Raw genomic sequence first — 11,628 nt, 5'->3', positions numbered from 1 at the left:
TAAATAAATGCATAGATATATTCCAATGTCCCAATTGGAATATATCCAACTGTATGAACGTGAAGTGGTGTGTCTGTCCGTCCGCATGTCTTTCTTGGCAACACCTTGATTGTTAGACACTCTCCATGGACAACCAACTCAGTTTATGACATGGCTAACTGATTCTGCTCTGGGCTGAGACGATAAGGATGTGATCCTATGCAGGTTCTAGGACTCCCAGCACTCCCCACCACCATCTTCCCTATCCTGGTGAATTCCATATGGGGTGGATTGCAGTTCCCCTCATCCCCAGCCAGCACGCCCAGGGATGTGGGTGATGGGAGGTGTAGTGCAAAACAGCCACCAAGCTGCAGGTTGGAGAAGGCGGTGAAAAGACATATCGTACTCGGTCCACCGTGACCCTGTTCTGCTGTAACAGGAAATGGCGCTTTTTCACTACATGAACAAGCTGCAGCCGAATTCACCTTCATGCCCTCCTTTATGCTGCGGAGGAGGTGGTGCCAAGCATCTGCTTCTGGTTTTCCACTGAACGCAGTTCCTCAGGGTTTCCAAACTCAGGGAACTGTGGTCTGTTTAAATTAGGTTGAATTTTTTTTTTTTTAGGTTGAAATTTTTTATTTAAATTAGGGCTTGGCACCATCGTGACCCAGACAGCTTTCCTGGCCCTCACTAAGTTGCTCCACTTCTCCTGTGCTTCTTTTTCCTCCTACCAACATATTTGCTTGGCAGCAGCCTGGCTTGCAACAAAATAGCTTTCTGTTGGGGCTGAAAATGGGATTCAAAGGAGGGGCTTAGTGTGCTGGTGCCTAGACCCCTCCTCATCTTGTCCTGTCTTTTCATCGGATTCTTTGCCATACTTCTGATGGCAGTAATTTCGTCATATTGTCCAGGGCAGTTTCTCAATTCTCCAAATGTGCCTGCCCACCCGCCAAACAAGTCACATCCTCCTTTGTGGAAAATATAGTGAGCATAAGGAAAGATCTTAAAATATGGTTTCATCCTGGTTTACTCAGAGGTCATTGGCAATCCTGGCTTGTTTAGCATCAGAAACAAATGCATTCAAACTCCTCCTTGCAGGGACAAACAAACAGCACTGAACTCCCCATGGTGTGTTCACATAGCAAGAAACAAATCAACCATCTGCTGGCTGGATTTGGACAACACAACTAGCCATGGTGGCCTGTTGTGTGGTCTCAACCCAGTTGTGATATTTCACTGAGCTAAGGAAAAGCTAACTCTCCTCTCCCACAGGTCACATCACCATCCAAATCTCCTGCATGAGCTGCTGGGAGAACTTTTTTCTCCTTAGTTTGGGATCAACTGGTTTCTGATGAAGATTAATTGACGAATTTATGGGTGGCTGCCTTTAACTCCCCAAAAATGTAAAAATAAAACAAAACAAAAAAGCCTTTTTTGGAAAGCTATATATAGAAAAACATAAGAGATTTTACACAAATTTGCATTCTAGGGGCTGGAGACCCTAATCCTTCAAAGGCCTCGCAACAACCCCACTTGGATGGAGCTGCAGCCAGACCAGGGGCTGCAGGTCAGGTGGAGGAGAAGCCTGGGATATCATTGCAGTGTATGGGCTCTGGTGGCACCCTGCACACAGTTTCGGCCCCAGGGCTCTGCTAGGGATCGGAGCTTGAGCAGGGAGCAGGTTGGGTGAGACGAGGCAGAAGGCGATCAGCACCAAGGACAGCTCCACACGGTGCTGGGGCCAGGCTCCCCTCAGGATGCATCCATGGCCCAAGACCTCAGCAGAGGAGGGCAGTCCGACTCCTTTGGATGCTCCGAGGCTGCTCCCCTGGAGCTCCTCTGGCAAAGCAGGACTTGGAGAGAGGTAAGTCTTGTGATGCCTTCCTGTGGCTGTGTCTTCACATACGGACTCCAAGAACAAGGGGTCAGGATGGGATGCCACTCAGGACACCAGTCAATGCCGCCATCGCTGAGAATCTGAGAAGTCGATCCAACCTCCTTCCATTTCCAGAGGACGGCACAAGCAACCCACCACTGCCAAGTATCTCGCGTCAGAGACACTATCCAGTGTGCCTACAGATACCAGTTGCTGGGGAACAGCGGCAGGAGGGTCCTGTTGTGCTCATGCCCTGCTCTCACGGACCTTTGCTCCGGCCCAGCATGGTTCTTCTGAGGTTCTTAAAGTACAAGCAAGGCAGGACCAAACAGGCTCCTGGCTTGAGCGCCAGCTGGTCTGAACAGGCGGCCCTCCAACGTTCGGCAGCCTGGCACTGCACACCCGTTGCAGGCGGCATCTTACCTCTTCTTGGGAGCAACTCTGGTCAGCCCCACCAGAAGATCACGCTGTGCCTGCAGAGCCTTAAACAAGGACAGAAAATTGACCGCGTCACTCTCAAGAATAGAAAATGAAGCGGGGCAGGGTGAAGGCTGGGAAAATAATATAGCGCTGGAACAAAGACACAGCTGTCCTACACACTGACAATGCGCAGCTGCCGCTCTTGCTGCGGAAGGGTGTGGGTGGATGTGGCAGCCGAACTCGCCAGTTCTTGCATTCCCAGATCAAGGTTGCAACGAACTGGTGGGTATCGGCTGCTTTGGAATGGAGAGCGGCTCTCATTTCATGTGCTGGTACAAGTAGGCGTACTGCAGAGCCACGGTGAGAGAGCGAAACACGAGAGCCACGTATTTCCATGGCAGCTTAGCCCAGATCCTAAATACCCACACAGCAGACCCCCCTCTTGTGGTTCTGCTGCCCAGACACACTGGGCCGGCACCAAGATGGGGCGCCTGCCAATGGCCCACCTGTGGCACGGTTCCTGCTGGCCTTGCGCCGTGCCCACTGCTCTGCCTGCCTTTTGGCGCCACTGCTGCTTGCTCGTTTGGCAGGTCCAGAGCCCGGGAGCAAGAGGGCTGTGGTGCCTCTCCTTCCTCCACCGCACCCCCATCACCTAGGCCCGAGCATGATGCAGGGGACCCCGCAGGGCACTATGGCAGAGAGGAGGAGCAAGTCCAGGGGTCTCCTCTCAGGGAGCCCCCAGCAAGTGCCCAGACATGCCTACCGGTTGGCACTGGCCCTGCGTAGGAAGCAAGAAGGAAGCAGGCCCGGCTTGGGCGTTGCAGTAGCGCTGAGAAGAACCCTTTTGGAACCCATCCCTGCAGCATCCGAGGCTTCCTCTTGTGCTCAGCCAGTCCTGCAGAGCAAGCCAAGCTCAGGGGATGCCTGCAGCCAGCGAAGAGGATGCTGGGAGTGGGCGCACCAGGCCCCGTTCCTGGGAGCCGGCCGCTTGCCCACCCTCTGCTGCCAGTGGCAACGGAGTGGAAGAGGGGCGCCGCTGGTGCACCATGCGGGGCTTGGTTCCCAGTGAGTGCCAGGAGCGCTTGCCAGGAACTTGGCCTCTGGGCCACTACAGAGAGGACTGAGGTCCAGGGAGCCACACCAGATGGATTCCTAGTTTGCAGGCCCTTGGCTGGGAAGCCCCGTTGATCAGGGCAATGGCAGTGCCCTAAGGACTAGTCACCTGAAGAGCAGGAACGAGCCCCCCGCTCCCCTTCCTCCAGAGTCCCACCCCGCTCTTCAGGACCATCTGCAGTTGCCCCATCTCCTCTTGCCTGCACTTTTGTCCTGCTCTTGCTGCTTCAGCAGGTTTCATGTAGATTTGCATGTGGCTCCGTTGCCACACGTAAAGTCCAGTTTGAGTGTGTTCCTTTACATAAAGCGCTCCAGGGACCAGAGTGGAATACGAGGGTGCTATCTAAATAGCATCAGAATAATAATTCCTCTGTCAGCCATGGGCTACACGTTCACTCTTCTATCTAATCTTCCAGAAATTCGCTTCTGTTTGGGTATCAAACCACCCAACTCCCGGTAGTTGCCTATCTGGATATGGCTAAACTCCTACCTGATGTCCATGGTTGGCCAAGCCAAGACTGCGGTATGATTCACAGGTGCTTTTGCAGCACAGGCCTCCCCGCGTGCCAAATCCTAGCGTGACCATCAAGAAGAACCTGGGGCAGGGCTATGGAGAGAGCAGCCGGACGGGTCCTCAGTCGTACCCATTGAATACCATGGGCTGAAGTAAGCAGGTGCAGCCAGGAACACCACAGTGAGAGGGCAAAAGGCGTTTGTCGTTCTAGACCATGGGTCCTCAAACTACGGCCCGTGGGCCGGATCCGGCCAGCCAGGCCCATTTATCTGACTCGCCTCAGAGGTTCTGGACTTGCTGCGCACGGACCCGCACGTGTGAGCACCTGCCGCCGCCCACCTGGCCCTGGCCCTGCGTGCGGGGAGGTGGCACCTCGCTCGTGCAGAGATCATTTTGGACTCGCTTGGAGAAAACGATCTCCCAGCGAGCCCGCCGCTGCCTCGCGCGCCCACCAGCGCCTCCCCTCGCCTCGCCTCGCCTCGCTGTGCCCCCTGCCCCCGCCTGCACTGCCGGCACCGCCTCCCCAGCCCAGCACCGGCACCTTTCAACTGACCCCTGGTGAAAAAGTTTGAAGACCCCTGTTCTAGACCCTGATATGGCTGACAGGGGGATGCTGGAAGTTGTAGTCCAGCACCCCTGGAGGGCACCGGGTTGGGGAAGGCTGCAGCAGGGACCAGCTGTCTCTCCCACCCAGGTGGGGAAGAGAATGTTCTTGTCCTAACCCCACTTCGGCTGACTTGTCTTGGGTACCATGAAGGAGGCGGTGGAATTAGGGGGCAGCCCACTAGGACTAGAGTCCCACATCTCTGGCAGGCCCCCCTCCCCCAGACCTGCTGTCCCAGGGCACTTGCCGAAATAAAGATCACAGACCCCAAGGTTCTCGTTGCATCCGATCCCAGGGAGGAGCTGGCTTTTGGCTTATGTGTGCACCACCTTTTTCTGCCTCCCTTGAATCTTCCTGCTTGGGTTGATTCTTTTCCCTGACATCAGATGCCTTCCCTTCCCTACCCAGACACCCCATTTTACAAAGAGGGGTGTCCTTAGAAGACAGGGTCCTTTAAACACAAACACACACACCTGGCATTTTTTGCTGTGTTCCATTTTTCTCCTGTGAGCCCAAACCCCAGATCTTGTGGGTACCTGCCACTTCTGTGTGTGTATTTACCCCCTTGGGTGGCACTATTTCCTGCTCAGCCAGTAAAATGTTGTGGAGGCCAAATTCAACTGAGCCAGAGAGAGACTAATTTTCAGATGTCTTGCAAACATCTGCATAATTGATCCACCGGGGGGGGGGGGGCTCACATATTCAGTCACAGGGGAGAGATCCCCCTTCACCGTTAGAAGCCACTTCCTGCAGCACTTGTTCCCTCTAGAGCCAAAGCTCCCCAGCTCAGCATCTTTGCCCTGTGCCGCTGCCTCCTCCTCCTCCTCCTCCTTTTAAGTGCACGGAGCAGCTATTAATCATTGGCAAAGTGAGAAATAAGTTGAAAAATGTAATCAGTGCTTGGGAAGAACCTGGAGATAATTGGGGGAAAAGGCCTTCTGAGCCAGGATGGCTTTAATCAGCACCCTGGTTCTGCGCCTCGGGGCTATTTTCTTCCCCCTGCTGAGGATGAGTGATTTCCCCAGATTGGGAGCCCTAAGCTGAGAGCCCATCGAAATCAGGTGGGAAGGAGTGAGGCGAGGGAGTGCTGGGGAATCGCCCTGCAGATTGAAGGGTTATGTGTGAGTCTTTTCATTTTCATAATTGTCATGCCCAGGGCTGCTTCCGGCCTCCGTGGCCACAGCTGCCACTCAGAAGTGACGGATGTGTCAGCCCCTTTCTGCTCAGCATGCAAGGGCTTCTGCCTGGAAGCCGGAGCTGTGAATTTCCACCCACAGAGCAGGGGGAACAGAGGGTGGCCAGGTGTCCTTTTTTTACAGAGGACACTCCTCTGTTTGGAGACTTCTTAGGTTTGGCATGCCATCCTGTCTGGTCCAGGAGAGAACAAACTATCAGAACGGCTTGGGATCAGGATACCTGAAGGAACATCTCCTTCCTTACATGCCCTCACGCCCCTTAAGATCTAAGGGAGAAGCCCTGCTCCAGGGACCCTCTCTAAGAGAGGTTAAAAGGTCATCAACTCGGAGTAGGGCCTTCTCTGCTGTGGCGCCCAGACTCTGGAACGTTCTCCCCAGAGAGGCACGCCTGGAGCCAAGTTTACACTCTTTTCGGCGAAAGGCCAAAACCTTTTTATTTACACAATATTTTAAAATTTAATAGTTTTGAAGTTTAGTCGCTCTGTTTGTTTTGTGATTTATTGTTTTGTTCTGTCTTATTATTTATTGAAATTGTTGTTTTAATTGTCTTTTTAAATATTGTAAACTGTCCTGAGATCTTGTATAATAGGACGGCATACAAAAGCGTTCCATAAATCAATCAATCAATCAATCAATCAATCAATCAATCAACTGAAGGCTGAACCTGCACGTGCATCTGGTCACAGTACGGTGAGATGCACGGTGTTTCTTTCTAAATTACAACACTTCTTTCCAAACCTGCATCTCACGTCTATAAAACAGCCTGATGCGAACTGCTGTCCTTTTTGCAACTTTTTGGCAGTCCATGCTTGCCCGTCCCGACTGGCCACCCCACAGTCTTCCCAATGCTCCCATGCGTATTTGCACGTGCTGCCTACTGCGCCTCCTCTCTTCATGCACGAAGGAGCACTCCGGTGAGCCGCTGTGACTTCCAGGGGGACACGCAGCCACCGGACTGTTGCAGGGCTTCTCTCTGGGGCCCCGGCCTCTCCTTTCTGATCTTCCTCCCGCTTTGCTTTCCGTGCACACCCGCATTCCCCTGAGCCCCGGATGTGCAGCATTTCGTGCCACTGAGTGCAAATTGTCCTTGCTGGGGCTTTCTTGGAGGTCCCACCCCCACCACCCTAAGGCATTTTTCTCTAACGATCTTCTTTCTTTTGCAAGAATTTCCCATGGCCTGATACTGCCTTCTTGTGCCGCCATCTTGGTCAGATATTCAACCCAACTCACAGCCTGGAGAGAGAAGGGTTGGGGTCTGAAGTTCAGCTTCTCCCCACTTCTGGCAGCATGAACCTCTTTCCTGCCAGCTGCTCTTCTGGGTTTTTTCCCCATCCATTTGAAATTCCGGCCATCTTTTCCTAGTCCATTTGCTTAGAGGGTTCTCCCATCCGCCCAGTTCCCCGAGTCCCTGCTCCTTCTGCTGCTGCTCGGAATCCTCTGCCATTGCTCGGCGGCCCGTAGAGACCCACCCGTGGACACGATGTCTCACACAGGCAAGAGAGAGAGATTCCTGCTCCCAGGGAACTCCAGTTCGCTATGATGTTCACATGATGCCAGTCCTCCATCAGCTGCACTGGCTCCCCATTGAAGTCCAGGCCCAATTCAAGGTGCTGGTTATCACCTACAAAGCCCTGAACGGCTTAGGTCCCGGTTACCTAAAGGAGCGCCTGCGTCCATATATGCCCTCCCACCCCTTGAGATCGGCGGCAGAGGCCCCTCTCCTGGAACACTCTGTGAAGGATATTAGGAGGGCAAGTACCCGGAGGAGGGCTTTCTCTGTGGTGGCGCAGAGCTTAAGCTTCAGTCCCTCACTGCCAGTTGAAACTCCGCCTTAGCAGCTCTTTCAGAAGGAGCCAGGTGGCAGGGAAGCCAGGATATCACGCATGATGGATGGCGGGGGGTGGGGGGAGCAGTGTGGCCAGAGGGCCAGACCAGGGGTTCTGCACCCCCTTGTTAGTGTACAGAGACAAGCTGTTTGCCAACTCTGATTAAACAGGAGGGGAAAAGACCAAGTGTGCACAATATTGCATTTTAAATTCAGTTTAATCATAGCACCGCCACAACAACATAAATAAAATGAAGCTTGCTTCTGCTGCCTGGATGCTAAACACTTTTTCTTGGGAATAAGTGAGATATCGCAGGAAAATTTAAAGTAACGATAATAACACGAGCGTCTCTAACCATGTGCAGGCTGAGCCAGCTGGCCTCAGGGCTGCAAAATGTTTATATGAGTAAGAAGAAAGAAAAGGTGCTGGACAAAGTCCCCACCCCCTCCCTATAGCCTTCCCCAACCCGGTTGCAATTCCCACCATCCCTGCCCCTCAAGCTGGCTTGGAGTGATGGGAATTGTAGTTGACACATATAGGAGCATCAGGTAGGAGAAAGTATGTTTAATGCATGAGGGCCCAAACTGAAAAGCTTCCACAGAACCAGGGAGTTCAATACAACCTGAGCATTGACCCTCTAGCTCCCAAGTGCGGACCTGGGTGCAGGGAAGTTATCCCATGTTATCATAGTCACAACAGTCCTGTGAGGTAGACTTAGGCTGAGAGATATTGAGAGATATAAGCTGTCTACATTGCTACCCCAGGTTGGTTTTTATATATGCTTCAGTCGTATTGTTCTATCTGTCCCTGGGGTGTTTTTGCCTTCTGACGATGTCTCGTTAGCACCTGACGGCACCCAACCTTACCGGAATAGCTCCCTATGCGAGTGCAGGGTTTGTTTTCGGAAATGTGCTTCCACTTTGCAGGCCAGATGCGGCCCCAAGCAGTAGCCCTTTGTCCCCGTCTGGGTGCTTAGCAGTTTTCCCTGGAGAAAGGAAAAGAGAAAAAGTTCTCTGGGAAAATGTTCCCCATCTGTACCCAGTGCAGGGCCGGAAGCTGGGCAAGAGGCAGGCCGTGTCCTGGTGCAGGCGCTGGAGAGCCGCTTGTCAAGGCTTCCGCAGCGGCAACCTTCCTGTGGCGAGTTGGTTTCTCAGCCCCAGGGCCACCCACCGCCCCCGCTCCTCCCTTGCTTTCCCATCACCGGGCAGCCAGAGATGCACCAGGCCATGGCATCTCCTCCTTCTTGCCACCAGGTGGGGGGCGGGCAGGAGAAGCAGCAGGTTGCAAAGGGGAACAGCTTCAAGGGCCCCTGCTGAAGAGGAGCCCTAAGTCAGTGCCCAGCACAGCCTCCCCTTGATGCTGGTTGATTAGTAGGGGCCGCCCTCTATGTTCCCCTGCCTAAGCCTTCTGGTATTAGTTACTCTCCCCCAGCCAATCTGTGGACAAAAGAAAGCTCGGTGGTCAAAGGCACGTCTGTGTGCTTAAGATCCGTCTCATCTGCTGCTCAGCAGCCAGCTAAACTTTACAGCTGCAGTGTTGTGGTTTGAGCTGTTGATGGCCCACTGCAGGGCGATTTCATCCAAAATCGATGCACACTTGGGGCTGGAAAATAGATCCAGGCCTGGGAAAAGATTTGGGGACTGGTCCCCAGGCCGACCGATGCCCACGGCTGGCTTGGTGGGTCGTGAGTTGTGCGGGGGTCTGCATTCCTTGGAGCAGGTGACTCAGAGCAACCCCCCGCCCCAAGGCCATGAATGATGGGCCCTGATAGCTCTCATCTGGAAACTGAAAAAAAGCAAAGGTATGGCCATAAGAAAAATTCCCCAAACCATATTAGAGCAGTACCTTTCTACAGTCAAGTAAAATGTCACCAAATGGAATGCAAGATTTTCCATGTTAGTCTATGCTCAGACACTTGGGTTAGGAGGTGAAGAAAGTCATGCTATATGGAGAGAGAGAGAGAGAGAGAGAGAGAGAGAGAGAGAGAGAGAGAGAGAGGGAGAGGGTGTGTGTGTGTGTGTGTGTGTGTGTGTGTGTGTGTGTGTGTGTGGCCTAGGGTGGTGGTGGTGGTGTGAATCTGTCTGATATTGATGCCACAAGGCATGGGTTGGGAAAGAGAAGGGCGCACCTCCAAGACTTTTCTTTGATGTCATCTCCTGCAGCTCCGTTATATTTGGTGATAATCGGCTTTCAGACATGACCATTGTTTGGAACGGAGCAGCATGAAGGCAAAAGGGGGGAGATAATCCAGCAGACACTCAATTTCCCCCTCTTTCCTCTGTTGCGGTTCCTACTTCACACCAGCTGCTTAACTGGGATCCCTTCTTTGGAGGAAGGCTGGCACGCTAATCAAAGGCTACAGGTTGGGCTGCAGCGAGCCAAAGATTTCCTTCTGGAAGTGCAGTGTGCTTTTCGGGAAAGCCCCCCCAAGTTCAGTGGGGGGTCACTCACGGGCACCAATTGCTGCTCTAAAGATCCTGGAGAACTGGGAGTGAGAGCCAGCATGGAGGGGTGACTGGCACAGAGGGGATCTGGGTTCGGTTCCAGGCCCACACATGGGTCATGAAGGCCATTGGGTGACTTTGGGCCGGTCACTGACTCTCAGCCTACCCTACCTCACAGGGTTGTTGTGAGGACAAAATGGAGAGGAAGACAGAAATGGAGAGAAAGAGGATCATGTAAGTTGCCTTGCGTTCCTTGCAGGAAGCAGGCAGGAGGTAGGTGGGTAGGTGGGTAGGTAGGAATCCATGTAGTCCTGTTGCGTATGGGGAGGTCTGTACGAAGTCATGAAAAGTTTCTGCATGTGCAGATTTACTGTTTGCACCCCTGGGGATCATAGGTTCAAGCGCATCTCGGCAAAACGCTGTGCAAGCTTTCAGGTCACACCAAGCGCTAGCCCAGGACTGTTGAGTCGTTCTGGGAGAGCCAAAAGCCAGCACACGCTAGGCTGCCGTAGAAGCCACCTGGGGAAGCAGCAGTGCATTGTTCCTTGGGATGGGGGCATTCACAGGCCAGCAGGGGAGGAAAGCCCATTCCCTTCTCAGAGGCAGGGAGGCTTGTGAGAGGCTCTTATGTCAGAGGGGCTCCTTATCCATTGCAGCTTTTATTCTGAGCTTTACATGAGCTACCCACAGTATTGGGCCTCTTTAGGGGATGGGGTTCAGCACCATGGATAATTCCGATAAAGCACAGGATAAAAGTCGCAATAGATGAAGAACCCAGCTTACAAAGAAATCCCCATGGACCTTGGAGTTTAGGTTAATGGCTGCTCTGGTGCTGGGGGGAGGGGGAGGTCATGAGTCCTTTGCCCTTTGCAGCATAAGGGCTGCTGTTTGAGCTCCAGGTGAATGAACACAAAGATTCCTGGCTTACTGGCATCTTTTAAGCATTCCAGAACCTCACACAGGGCTAGCATCATGGGTAGTCATGTTTGCGCCCATGGCCCAGCAAGTAAGCAGGAACACGGCTGAGAAAGGAGTTGGCAGCATTTTGCTGGGCCTGACAGTGCAAAGGCAGGTCTGCTGCCTTGCCCAGGAAGTGCCTGGCGCTGGCAATCGACTACCGGGCTGTGGCCTCGCCGTGCCCAAGGCCCTTCAGGCAAAGCCCCTTCCTAGTTTCCACCGCCTCCAACAAGCCTTCTCCCTCTCAGCAGCTCCATTCAGAAGGAAGAGCTGTTGCTCTCGACCACCCACTGGGAGCCGACACCTTCTCTGACCCGGGGCAATCGCCCAGGGATCTGCCTCAAGAGCGCAGCCAGCCTCGCGCCCATCCCGGCTGGAGGAGACGCGGGGGCAACGGGAACCCGTCGGAGTCGCCCTGCCCGAGACATTCTGGGCAAAACGGGGGCCGGGCGGGGTGGGCTCTCCATCTGCGGCGCACCCGAGCATTCCCGCATGGCGTGTCCTGCAGCTGCGCCTGCCCGTGGGTCTCCGTTTCCGCACGTGCCTTTGGAGAGGACCACCTGGCCCCCCCAGCGCCCTTCGGTCCCCCACCGGCAGGTCGCGGAGCGGGAATCGGCGAGGAACGGGCGGGCGGGCGGCTTCCTCCACGCGGATGCTGGCAGCTGAAGGGTAGCAAAGGTTCTCAGTGTTGGGGGGGGG

The sequence above is a fragment of the Varanus komodoensis genome, unplaced genomic scaffold (genome assembly GCF_004798865.1).
Source record: "Varanus komodoensis strain SLA01 unplaced genomic scaffold, ASM479886v1 scaffold56, whole genome shotgun sequence".
In the NCBI taxonomy this organism is placed as follows: domain Eukaryota; kingdom Metazoa; phylum Chordata; class Lepidosauria; order Squamata; family Varanidae; genus Varanus; species Varanus komodoensis.
Note: the sequence above shows the minus strand (reverse complement) of the source record.